The sequence below is a fragment of the Schistocerca piceifrons genome, chromosome 6 (assembly GCF_021461385.2).
Source record: "Schistocerca piceifrons isolate TAMUIC-IGC-003096 chromosome 6, iqSchPice1.1, whole genome shotgun sequence".
In the NCBI taxonomy this organism is placed as follows: domain Eukaryota; kingdom Metazoa; phylum Arthropoda; class Insecta; order Orthoptera; family Acrididae; genus Schistocerca; species Schistocerca piceifrons.
This window is the reverse complement of record NC_060143.1, coordinates 448,806,204-448,819,698: the sequence shown is the minus strand read 5'-3', so window position 1 is coordinate 448,819,698 and position 13,495 is coordinate 448,806,204.

Genomic DNA, 13,495 nt, shown 5'->3' with positions numbered 1-13,495 from the left:
TTAGTGAAACAAGCTAACGAGATAAAATTAATAACCAAAAATGGGTAGTGACGTCGCCACTCAGCCTGAAGGGCTGAAATCAGTAGTAATAAATATTTGAGAATGGTTGAAGTTAGTGAGTTAGCACTTAAAACCAGCCCGTTCTCCTCAACACTAGGAAAAATTTACAATCAGCTGTGCTAGGACTGCCTGCTTTAGCAATATGACACAGACCAGCAGAACAACTAGAAACTTCACCAACGTGGCGAATCGTCCACATAGGGCATGACAGCAACTCTCTATAACACATAAAATAAAAATTACTAAACATTGAAACACATGGTTCAAAATAGAACGCCTATCTAGGCAGGAACTGTTAATGACACCCACTGGCCTTCGTAAATATTCGACTTAGTAAATGTGACGGCCAGTACTAAATAATAATACCACTCACCAAATTGTAAAATAGAAGATCGTTATCGCGCTTGGGTCAGAATAAAATTTAAACCGCAGATAATATTTTAGGTTCAGTTATTAAGGCACAGAGAGTTAACACTCTTTTCTAGTGATAGTTACACTTGACAATATAACAGCGGATCATTGAATCGGGATTTCGGGCACGCCTGAGCCTACTAAAATTGCGAAACACCATGGCCCGACGACACGGGCAGAAATTGAGTGAGACATATCAAGTCAAGAAATTCTCACCGTTAGTCCAGAAGGCAGACAAGCATTCGGTGACAGGTTGCAACCAGCTCCAATTCGAGTTATGTCAATCGCCCAAGTTCCGCCATAGCAACGCGGACACGCCGCGTCAACAGTTGCCACGCCGAGCTTCCTTATCACACAGACCGTCCAGAACGACTGCCGCCGTCCCGAGTACACACGCTCGTAGCAATCACGTGAATTCACAGGAAGTTATACCACCTTTTCTGCAACATTGCGCTGCCACACAACCGGAAACTAAACTCCCCGTCTCAGTCCTGCAGCAGCACTCGATACTCTCGTAGTCAGCAGGTCTCTCCCCAGAACGCAGCGCCCTCCGAAATTTGAAAGCGAACGGACCAATCGTGGCAGAGCAAAGCCAAGGCTCCGGAAGGCGACACAGCACGCCTAGGCAAAGATGAAGATGATACAGTTCAGTCCCCTAGACTTAGAACTACTTAAACCGAACTAACCTAAGGACACCATACACATTCATGCCCGAGTCAGGATTCGAACCTGCGACCTTAGCAGTAGGGCGGTTCCGGGCTGAAGCACCTAGAACCAGTCGGCCACACCGGCCGGCGCTGGTTCTCCCTTCCTGCCTGTGATGGCCATGTGTTGGTTAGGAGGGGGCCAGTTGAGAGCCTTCAAACAACCCCTCCACGTGCTGGAGACACTGTACCTACACCTGGCGTTATGGTCTGGAGTGCAACAGGAGCATTCTCGTTGTTATTCCATGCACCTTGACTGCCAATTTGTACGTCAATCTGGTGATTTCCCCTGTCACGCTGCCATTTTTTTTTTTTTTTTGCTTTGTGGTATGGACATTTTTTTTTTTTTTTTTTTTTTTACTTTGTGGTATGGACTATGCGACCAAATTGCTGAGGTCATCGGTCCCTAGGTCTACGTACTACTAACTTAGACTAACTTACGCTAAGGACAACATACACACCCATGCCCGAGGGAGGACTCGAACCTCCGACAGGGGGAGCCGCACGTACCGTGGCAAGACGCCTGAGACCGCGCGGCTATCCCGCGCGGCTGCCATTCACTAACAGGATTCCAGAGGTTGTTTTCCAACAGGATAACACTCGCCCACGTACAGCTGTTGAAAGCGAACATCCTCTACCGACAGTCGCCACGTTGCCTTGTCCTGCTCGATCACCAGATATGTCTCCAGTCGAGCACGTATGCGATATCATCGGACGACAACTCCAACGTCATCCACGACCAGCATCAACCGTCACTATACTGACCGACCATGTGCAACAGGCATGGAAGTCCACCCCACAAACTGACGTCTGTCACTGCACAACACAATGCACGCATTCTTGCATGCTTACATTCAACATTCTGGCGGTTACACCGGTTATTAATGTACCAGCATTTCACATTCGGAATGTCTTAGCTCGCGCGTACGTTAACCTGTGATCTGGCAGTGTTAATCACCTAAAAATGTTACTCAGACAAAGGTGTTCACAAATTTTCTTTACTGTGCATTAATGTTTTTAGGTATTCTGATTTTTTCCATCAGTGCACTTTTTAATCAATTTATTGCAGATATAATGACCTTACATTTTTAACTGACAATGAATGAGGATTACATTCATTAAAGATTGTATGGTATTTTTTTGTTTATTTTCTGATTGTCTTCTTTTATACAATGGATCGGAAAAATTGTTCAGTAAGTGTTATTTGACAGGATTATTTTGTAATTTTCACTTTCAGCTCTAAACCACTGTGCAACCCTCACACTTCCCTTTAAAAATTGTTAGTGCTACGAATATATTTCAAAACTTCTCAAGGATGAAGAAACGGCAAGTGCCTCCAGTTCATATGTGGAATATTTTGCTTGCAGCGGAGACGGGCTATGCAAGGCGTATGCAGTAGACTGTCTTCCGACCACCCCTTCCTGCAAAAGGACTGCCATGTCTCCTGACTGGAGGAACCAGGCTGAACGATGGATTCTTTGCTGAAGTGAGCCATGGCTAATAAGGGCGCGCTTGCTAGGGTTTCCTTCCAGGTCTCAAAGGACGCTTATTGGGCTGCGCTCCACTCAAGTTTTCTTCCTTTTTTCCGATCATTTAAAGGTGTTTCTATTTGTGTAAAATTAGAAATAAAGTTATGGAAATAACTTACTATATCAATGCACTAAGCCACAGCTTTTTTGGGTATGGGGCAAGAATAAGTAGCCTTTGTCCGTCTCTGATCAACCATAATACCACTGTCAGAAACAATGTGATCTACGAATTAAATTTCAAATTAACTCTAACCTGGAAGTTTTAACCGTAACTCGGGCCCTGCGCAGTTGTTGTGGCTTACATGTTCCACCGCGCCGACCGCGATGGCCGAGCGGTTCTAGGCGCTTCAGTCCGGAACCGCACGACTGCTACGGTCGCAGATTCGAATCCTGCCTCGGGCATCGATATGTGTGATGACCTTAGGTTAGGTAGGTTTAAGTAGTTGTAAGTTCTAGGAGACTGATGACCTCAGATGTTAAGTCCCATAGTGCTCAGAGCCATGTGTGTGTGTTCCGCCGCCGGGTTTGAGGCGCCATGTCACCGACTATGCGGCCCCTCCCGCTGGAGGTTCAAGTCCTCCCTCGGGCATGGGTGTGTGTGTGTGTGTGTGTTGTTCTTAGCATAAGTTAGTTTAAGTAGTATGTAAGTCTAGGGATGGTAACCTCAGCAGTTTGGTCCCTCAGGAATTTACACTCATTTGAACATTTTTGCACGTTCCTCAAAGACCCCACTGAAGATCACCAAATCATCATGATAAAGAAAGATGCCCTCAGTTATACTGGATAGCACGTCTGGCTCTGTAGATAACCAGAATGGTACTCTATTATATTCACACAGTGACCAATGCACCATGGGGGCGCGAAGACGTCGTCCACGAAGACGAATGCCTCACCAATATGCTGCCGATACGATTGCACTATCGCTCGGAGGATGGCATTCACGTATCGTACGGCGCCTTCCATGACCACGAGCAGCGTACGTCGGCCCCACATAATGCCACCCCGAAACAGAAGGGAAGCTCCTCCTTGTTGCACCCGCTGGACAGTGTGTCTAAGGCGTTCAGCCTGACCTGGTTGTCTCCGACGATTGTCTAGTTGAAGGCATATGCGACGCTCATCGATGAAGAAACAGTGATGCCAATCTTGAGCGGTCCATTCGGTATGTTGTTGGGCCCATCTGTACCACACCGCATGGTGTCGTGGTTGCAAAGATGGACCTCACCATGGACGTCGGGAGTGAAGTTGCGCATCATGCAGCCTACTGCGCACAATTTGAGTCATAACAAGACGACCTGTGGCTGCACGAAGGGCATTATTCAACATGGTAGGTTGCTGTCAGGGTTCCTTCGAGCCATAATCCGTTGGTAGCGGTCATCCACTGTAGTATAGCCCTTGGACGGCCTGATCCAGGCATGTTATCGACAGTTCCTGTCTCTCTGTATCTCCTCCATGTCAGAACATTGCTTTGGTTCACTCCGAGATGCTTGGACACTTTCCTTATTGAGAGCCCTTCCTGGCACAAAGAAACAATGCGGATGCCATCGAACCGCTGTATTGATCGTCTAGGCATGGCTAAACTACAGACAACACGAGCCGTGTACCTCCTTCCTGGTGGAATGACTGGAACAGATCAGCTGTCGGACGCCCTCCGTCTAATAGGAGCTGCCCATGCATGGTTGTTTACATTTTTGGGAGGGTTTAGTGAGATCTCTGAACAGTCAAAGGGACTGAGTCTGTGATATAATATCCATAGTCAACGTCTATCTTCAAGAGTTCTGGTCTCCGAGGTGATGCAAAACTTTCTTTGATTTATGTATATAGATATCGTGCTTAGTGGTTTAGTAGCAGCCTGAACTATAGCTTATCTGTCGGTCAGCGGACTGCAACCCTCTGCAGTGAAAAAATTGATTTCACTTTTCATTGGGGAAATGAAAGAGGTATCGCGCGATGTACGCAAGAAACGTTAACTAATAATGACGAAGAAATAGGTAGATACGATCGAAGAAAGTAGTCGCCAGAAATGACATGTGGTTAGGATTTCAAGTTAGTGTGTAGGTTCCTTTTCCTGAGTTGGATAACTGTGGTAAGTTAGGAAGACGTAAGTCGCCGACGTAGCGTCCAACTGAAAGACATGAACCAAGCCATTGAGCCCCACGAAATTATATCAAAAATTATTATTATTTTATCATCATCTACATCGTCTATGTGTTTTTATGGAACTCTTAGTGCAAGTACCATTCGCACTAGCCCGTTTTTTTTATGAGTGACAATGCGTGACGTCATCGAACAGGGCAGTTGGAGGAGGTCTTGGAATGAGAGGATATTCGGCGAATGGTGTGGCCTGCCCGTTCCTCCTACTTAAATCCCATCGAGCACATATGGGGTGTTACGGAGAGACATATATCACCACGTCCAGGTGCAACAGCGACCACCCAACAGCTGTCAACCACGCTAACGGAGGAATCAAACGTCCCGGCATGAGGTATACCTACCAACCTTGGGGCCAGCATACTATCACGTTACAAACCATGTACGGCCGGCCGTTATGAGCACACGTCCTATTAAGAACCGAGTTCTGCAGTTTTAACTTTCTAGGTAATGATCATGAAACAAGGTACCTTTAGTGTAATTACTGTCTGTGATTAAAAGTGGCATTTCTGTTCGCCTCGCTGCGTATTTCTTTCATTACCTACAGTACCGTACCTTGCCATACCGTACTGTACTGTGCTGTAGTTGGCAGTGGCATATCATCATAAGTTAATTTCATCCTCAAGTTTGACACATGTCTACATAGTAAAAAGGAAACGCCAAACTGGGAAGCGTCGGTGTTCTCGGGGATCATCCACTGTAGTAAGTCGGGAATTTTGCAGGTATGCCAGTGAATGCTGTAAAAAAAAAAATGGTTCAAATGGCTCTGAGCACTATGGGACTTAACATCTATGGTCATCAGTCCCCTAGAACTTAGAACTTCTTAAACCTAACTAACCTAAGGACAGCACACAACACCCAGCCATCACGAGGCAGAGAAAATCCCTGACCCGCCGGGAATCGAACCCGGGAACCCGGGCGTGGGAAGCGAGAACGCTACCGCACGACTACGAGATGCGGGCAGTGAATGCTGTACTTCAGACTTATCAGCAGTGTAAAACATTCTTACTCCAGAGTCGTGACTGAAACACCGTAAAGACGTCCTGTGAATGGCAGTACGTTTCTTCATAGTTTTGGTTAATAATTCTCCGCATCAGTGTATGTTCTTCCCTGACCCGTGTCGAAATAATTGCTACGGAATGAAATGTCCCACCGATATTTGGAACCGAGCGAGCTGACGCAGCGGTTAGCACACTGGACTCCTATTGGGGAGAACGACGGTTGAAATTCGTGTCGGGCAATCCTGATTTAGGTTTTCCGTGATTTCCCTAAATCGCTTCAGGAAAATGGCGGGATAACTCCTTTGAAAGAGCACAGCCGACGTTCTTCCCCATCCTTCCCTTATCCGGTGGGACAGATGACCTCAACCTCGCTGTTTGGTCCCCTACCCCGAAACAACCAACCAACCAACACGTATCTGGGACTGGCGTAATGAGCCGTGCGTGTGTTCGGATGGACTCCAATAGTGGTTTTATTTCTTTGGTATCGTTCCATAGCTAAGGACTTCCTGTAGTCTCTCTAGAGGACAGTATTGCAACTCCTTTAAGCAAGGCTCTCTATTGACGCTTGTCTTACTGCTGTTCCCCACACTAAGAGGACTCACTCGCCGAGTGCGTTATCAGGTACATGTAAATGACTCCCACTCGTTCCTTTCCATAGACTGCCAGATTATGCCTATCAAAAGTACACCAACAGTTTATTAATGAGAACTTCGAACATTCATTGTTTTAGTCTTGTGTTAACAGTAGCGCAAGAACATGTCACAATGCAAGTTCTTTAACGACTTGGTGTTCATCTTCTGACTCATCAAACATGCACCTCATAAAAGTCCGCCATAGGCAGGAGGCAATGCCGGAGTCTTTTAAATAAACTGGAACATATCCGCATTATTTGTGCTCAATAGGAGCATTTTTACGCAGGTCTCCTTTTCCCTGCCACAGCAGGACTTGTAGCTCATATGAAAAGAAATGTCTTGGTCAGTAAAATTAAAATACATTACTTATGTGAAACTGAAATACGTGCAAAAAATTGCGTGTTCTTCATTACTACAACCTGGAATCCCCACATGGTAACGGAGACACTTTACAGCGTATTTCTCAGTGCCACGCCGCTTTATAAACTATGTTTTCGCCTCACACAGGATTTTATGTGTGCTTACAAGTAGGGTAAATATTAACCTCTGTATTTTGGAAACGGATAAAGATATCAAGAATATTTTCACGGTTGTTCGAGACTAGCAAATGGAAAATGAAGTATAGAAACTGACTTCGTGATTAGACATACAGAATCACGCTATGTCACCTTGTGGTATACGGCGTTAATTGGATGCATTTCGGAGGTTATGGGAGCATCACATGGCTTTCTTGACCATTATTTGCTTTTCGGATCTTGTACCCGCTATTTGTCATTCAAGAAACTGCTCAGTTGCCTTCACGAGTTTTAGTGGGTCCCGTTACAGTTGGAAAAAGCCCTGGCAGTACCCAAAAATTAATCCGGGTTCTTTGCGCAGCAGTCAGACACATAGACCACTCAGCTATGAAGACGGGCTTAAAATACTCTAAATCCCACGTAGCCACCAGTGATGTTCCAGGAGACTGTTAATATCGCTAAATTACTCCGACAAGGTGCGGTATTTATATTAGCATATCCATTGCCTTCAATATCAGCTCTGTCGACGTCAAATTAGAATCTCGTTCATATTGCTTCAGGCCTGGAATAGTCTAATGAATAAACACTTCCGACTTAAAGTAAACCAAAAGTGCGAAAGTAATGAGAAGTAGCAGAAATGCGACTTGCATAAAATTAACATTAAAATTCTGCTACCTTGGAAGCAAAATAACACACTACAGAAGAACCAAAGAGCACACAAGAAACAGACTAGCACAGGCAAAGAGCGTATCCTTGGTCAAAAGGGGTACTATTGTCAAACATCGGCCGCAATTTAAGGAAGAAATTTCTGAGAATGTCCGTGTGTGTCACAGCATTGTATGGAAGTAAATGGTGGACTGTTTGAAAAGAATCGAAGAGTTTGAGATGTGGTGTTATAGACAGACATTGAAAATTAGGTGAACTGATAAGAGGTGAGTAGGTTCTACATCTACACTGACACACATGCTCTGCAAGGCACAGTATAGTGCGACTGAAGGTAACTAATATCACCACTAGTCGTTTCCTTTCCCATTCCAGTCACAAACAGAGGGAGGGAAAAACGATTTACATACACCTCCGTATGACCTGGATTTCTCTCCTCTTATCTCCGTGGTTCTTACGCGAAATGTACGTCGGCGACAGTAGAATTGTTTTGCAGACAGCTCAAAGCCGGTCGTCTAAATTTTCTCAACAGTTTTACTCGAAAAGAAAATCGCCTTCACTCCAGGGATCCCCGTTTGAGTTCCCGAAGCATCCCGACCAATAGTTGCGCATTCTCCCCATAACTGGAGAGTGGTGGAACATGTGGGAAAACATAGACAACAAGAAGGAATAGTATGGCTGGACATGTGTGAAGACATCAGGGAATATCTTCCATGATATTAGAGACTGAGCAGTCACTGAGCAGTATGGGACTGTAGCGTTTTCATTGTCCTGTGATTTCACCGCCAAGACATACCATCAGTGGTGGTGGAAACAGGTGCTACCAGCTACTAGTTGATATCTAAATGCGCAGCGACATGCTGCCTCATCTTGGATGTTGTCCAGGTCGGCAATCTAGGCTACCCGCATTACCTCCAACCATCATACAAGGTGTGTGAAAAAAGTAGACTGCTTTTTTATCTACCAAAGCTTTTACTTCTTTCAAACAAGAACATTGTCCCCTTTAAAGTAGCTCCCTTCAGTAACTGTACAACGGCGAATTCGTTGTTCTTCTTCTTGGTAGCAGCGCTGAAAAGCTTTATCCGGTAGGCCCTTTAAAATGTCGGTTGCATTCTTTTGAGTGTTCTGTAGATTCTCACAATGACGTTCTTGTAAAACATTTTTCAATTTCGGTAAAAGAAAACACCACAATAACTCAGATCAGGTGAACAGAGGGCTGTGGAATGTCTTTTAAGGTCTGGTTGACAGTTCGTCCTAGAGGAACAAATTATTTATGCACGATACCACTACTTACTCGAACTTTTTTCGGTCGAGGAGATGTCTCAGTGCGACACTCCTCACTTCGCCACTTCGTCTCAGGATCGTACTCATAAATCCGGGATTTATCGCTTGTGATCACATCACTGACTATTTGTGGTCACTGGAAATCTGCGCAAGGTGATGAATGCACATATTTCTTTGATTGTCCTTCTGCTTAGTTGCGAGCACATATTCGGTCAAAATCTGATATACGATGAAAGTGTTTATTTAACAGCCACCTATCAATCTTATTGTTAAACAGCTATCTGATCCCAGAAGAGCCCACATAGTTTCGACGTTTCCGACGGGTTTTGAAGTTAGTCTCCCTGAGTGAAGTTCATCTTCCCGTGTTCTCGGCGTTACAAAAATGATTTATGGCAGAGAAAAACTTATGCTCATGATACGGAATGTTCCCCATCCGCCTGTTTCAAGTTTTCAAAGGCCACACTCGCGGATTTCCCAAGTTGATTGCATAGCGTTGCTCTACATCTACATCTACATGGATACTCTGCAAATCACATTTAAGAGCCTGGTAGAGGGTTCATCGAACCACCTTCACAGTTCTCTATTATTCCAATCTCGTATATCTCCCGGAAAGAAGGAACACCTATATCTTTCCGTACGAGCTCTAATTTCCCTTATTTTTTCATGGTGATCGTTTATAAGTCGGTGTCAACAAAATATCTTCGCATCTGGAGGAGATAGTTGGTGATTAGAATTTCGTGAGAAGATTCCATAGCAACGAAAAAGCCTAAAAGCCTTTTTTTTAAGTGATGTCCGTCCCAAATCCTGTGTCATTTCAGTGACACTCCGTCCCCTATTTCTTCTTTGAACTTTTTCGATGTACTCCGTGAATCCCATCTGGTACGGAGACCACACGGAGCAGCAGGATTCTAAAAGAGGACGGATAATCGTATTGTAGGCAATCTCCTTAGTAGATCTGTTTCATTTTCTAAGTGTCCTGCCAATAAAACGTAGTCTTTGTTTAGCCTTCCCCACAACATTTTCTATGTGTTCCTTCCAGTTTAATTTGTTCGTAATTGTAATTCGTAGGTATTTAGCTGAATTTACGGCCTTTAAACTTGACTTATTCATCGGTTGTTCCATTTTATTAACACACAACAAAAACGTACCTTCACTGATGGCGCCGTCAGGAATCACATGATGGCTGGAACTCGGACTGAGCATCTTGAAGGAAGAAAAAATCGGATTACGGGAAGTAGAACAACACAGCGTTGCCAGATTATCGCAGTGTTGCCAGTCTCTTTACTTTCCTCACACATCTCGTCAAAGTATTCCACTGAATCTGAATGTATAGGGTGATTTTTTCCACCGTCTCAAACTAGAGATTCATCGCTGAGAGGATACGGAACGAGAACTTAAGTCCGGAAATGCACGGTTTCCATGCTAGAAACCATTTATACTATCATACTTTGTTATGGAGACTGCGGTCTAATACGCGCTGTACCATGTAACCGGGGTTAGAGTATGCATGGTTTCCTCATAGAGGGTGGTATGGTGATAGCGAATTATTAGCATTGGTGCAAATGGAATGTGTGGGCCGGGATAGTTGGCAACCATATATTTGGACCAGTCTTCCTTCCACGTCGCCTAAGAGATCGGAGCTATCAGCGTTTCTTGTGGGTTAGTTTGCTTCCCCTGCTGGAAGAAGTGCAATTGATGATTCGAAGGGTTATGTAGTTGCTACATGGCTGTGCTCCAGCCCATTTCGCCGTTAACGTCCGGACGCGCCTCAGTCTTGTCTTCCTTAGTGGGTGGATCGGACGAGAGGGTCCAGTTGCGTGGTCGACTCGTTCACCGAATCTCAATCCGTGCGATTTCTATTTATGGCGCCATCTAAAAACTGTCGTGTAGGCAGAGACCATTCCATATGTAGAGTCATTGGAGCATGCAAGATCCCCTCGCTTCTAAACTGAACTGTTATTACTCAGCGATGCCGCGAATTCGTAGAGGGTGGTATATGTGACGTACAGTACGACTGGTCAGAATTTACACCCGGAATTTGCAAGTGTAAGTCGGACCTTCCTTGATCCGCCTTGGTGGGTCGTATCGTCGGATTTCCTCCTACCTGTGCGTGGTGCAGCTCTCGTAAACGTCATCCCGGGCAGATTCTTCATTGGCGCATTGGATGTCTCTGTAGGTGAAAGCTAATTATCTAAAATTGCTGTCGATCAACTTTGGCGTGTATATTTACTCGAAATTAACATTCAGAATGCCGTAATATCACTTTTATTCCTATTACATCAATAATGAAACACTCATGTCACAAACTACTCGTAACCGCGAGCATGGCTACCATCGAACAAGACAGGAAGAGCTCTTAACGCCGACTGCCGACTTTGGCGCGCAGTCCGTATCTCTTACCAGTTACGTCACAGTTCGTGGATTTCCGATCAAGTTCGTATTTACTAAGATACGCATTTGTTAATGAACGGGTGTGAATTTTAACGAGGCAAAATTATGATAAATAGTTTTAAACATCCAGAGGCTTCTAGTATTCATGTTGTCATAAATGACTTTAATTATTAAATATAAATAAACAAAATTGGTGAATTTGGCGCCAAGATGGCGGTACTTCCCGTCATGTATATTTCCCAGGCTAACGCTTGTTGCTACGGTCCAGCGCCGAGCTCCACCCCACTACGCTCAACCGGCCGGAGTACCCGAGCGGTTCTAGGCGCCACAGTCTGGAATCGCGCGACCGATACGGTCGCAGGTCCGAATCCTGCCTCGGGCATGGATGTGTGTGATGTCCTTAGGTTAGTTAGGTTTAAGTAGTTCAAAGTTCTAGGGGACTGATGACCTCAGATTTTAAGTCCCATAGTGCATAGAACCATTTGAACCATTTGATATGAAACTTCCTGACAGATTAAAACTGTGTGCCGGCCGTGACTCGAACTCGGGACTTTTGCCTTTCGCGGGTAAGTGCTCTACCAACTGAGCTACCCGAGCACGACTCACGCCCAGACCTCACAGCTTTAATTCCGCCTGTACCTCGTCTCCTACCTTCCAAACTTCGTGAAGCTCTCCTGCACACCTAGCAGAACCAGCACTCCTGGAAGGTATGCAGGAGAGCTTCTGCGAAGTTTGGAAGGTAGGAGACGACGTACTGACGGAATTAAAGCTGTGAGGACTGGGCGTGAGTCGTGCTTGGGTAGCTCACTTAACCCGCGAATGGCAACTGTCCTGAGTTCGAGTCTCGGTGCGGCACACAGTTTTAATCTGCCAGGAAGTTTCACTGTATATCTTGCTTGGTCTTCGTCTAGGAAAGTGTTACTACCTTGAAGGCAACTGCGCTAGACTTTGGTTATGATACCATTGAACCAGATTTTTTTGGGACCCGACTGTCCCCTTCGTGTTAAGGTGCTCCCAGAGGCCGGAGGGACACCCCAGGGGACACAGTGCGGATGTGGCAACGCGGCGCAGCGCCGTGCGACCGCGACCGTCGGCCTCAACCCCCGGCGCGGCGTCCATCGGCGGCTGCCCGCTCTCGTTATCCGCGCACATCGCGGTAGCGACAATATTAGAGATTAAAATATCGATAGCGCGCCCAGTGACAGACTAATGGCGGCCCGCCGCCGTAAAGTGCCCTCTAATAAGCCGGCGCGCGACCGCCTGGGCGGCGGCGGCAGCCGCGGGCAGCTAATGGTGGGCAGCGCCGCGCCTACCAGCGCCCGACCGGCCTTCCAGTCCGCCGAGCCGCACTCACAGGCGCCGGCCGCCCGGAATTCAATTTGCTGCTCCCGATGTCCCCGATGCTCGCGACCGGCGCGGTCACAGAATCGCACTTCCGCGAAAATGTGCCATCGAAGAGTCATTACACCAGCAATGGAACGCTAGGAATACAGCCCCAAGTGATGCAGACACTGGACTCGCTGTTGGGAGCCGTGGGGTTCGTGTTCCCGCCTAGCAGTCGTTATTTACTTTGACCGTGATCTCCTGATACCACTTAAAGCTGTTGCTGAAACGTCCATTTTCTTCTCCATCCTGCTACGATCCGAAATTAGATCGTTGCTCTGGTGATGGTGTTGACTGGCAGTAAGGAGTCTGAACCTCTAATCTTCCGAATGTTCTGCTCAGAAAACAATTTTGACCATCTGGAACTCCACAGTGGATTTTCGTTAATCTTGTTCTCGTTCTTCTGCCTTGTTTCCAAGTCTACACAGTTTCGGCATGGTTATTATTGGATGTTGCGGTCTTCAGTCCTGAGACTGGTTTGATGCAGCTCTCCATGCTACTCTATCCTGTGCAAGCTTCTTCATATCCCAGTACCTACTGCAACCTACATCCTTCTGAATCTGCTTAATGTATTCATCTCTTCGTCTCCCTCTACGATTTTTACCCTCCACGCTGCCCTTCAATACTAAATTGGTGATCCCTTGGTTCCCTAGAACATGCCCTACCAACCGACCCCCTCTTCTAGTCAAGTTGTGCCACAAACTCCTCTACTCCCCAATTCTATACAATACCTCCTCATTAGTTATGTGATCTACCCGTCTGATCTTGACCATT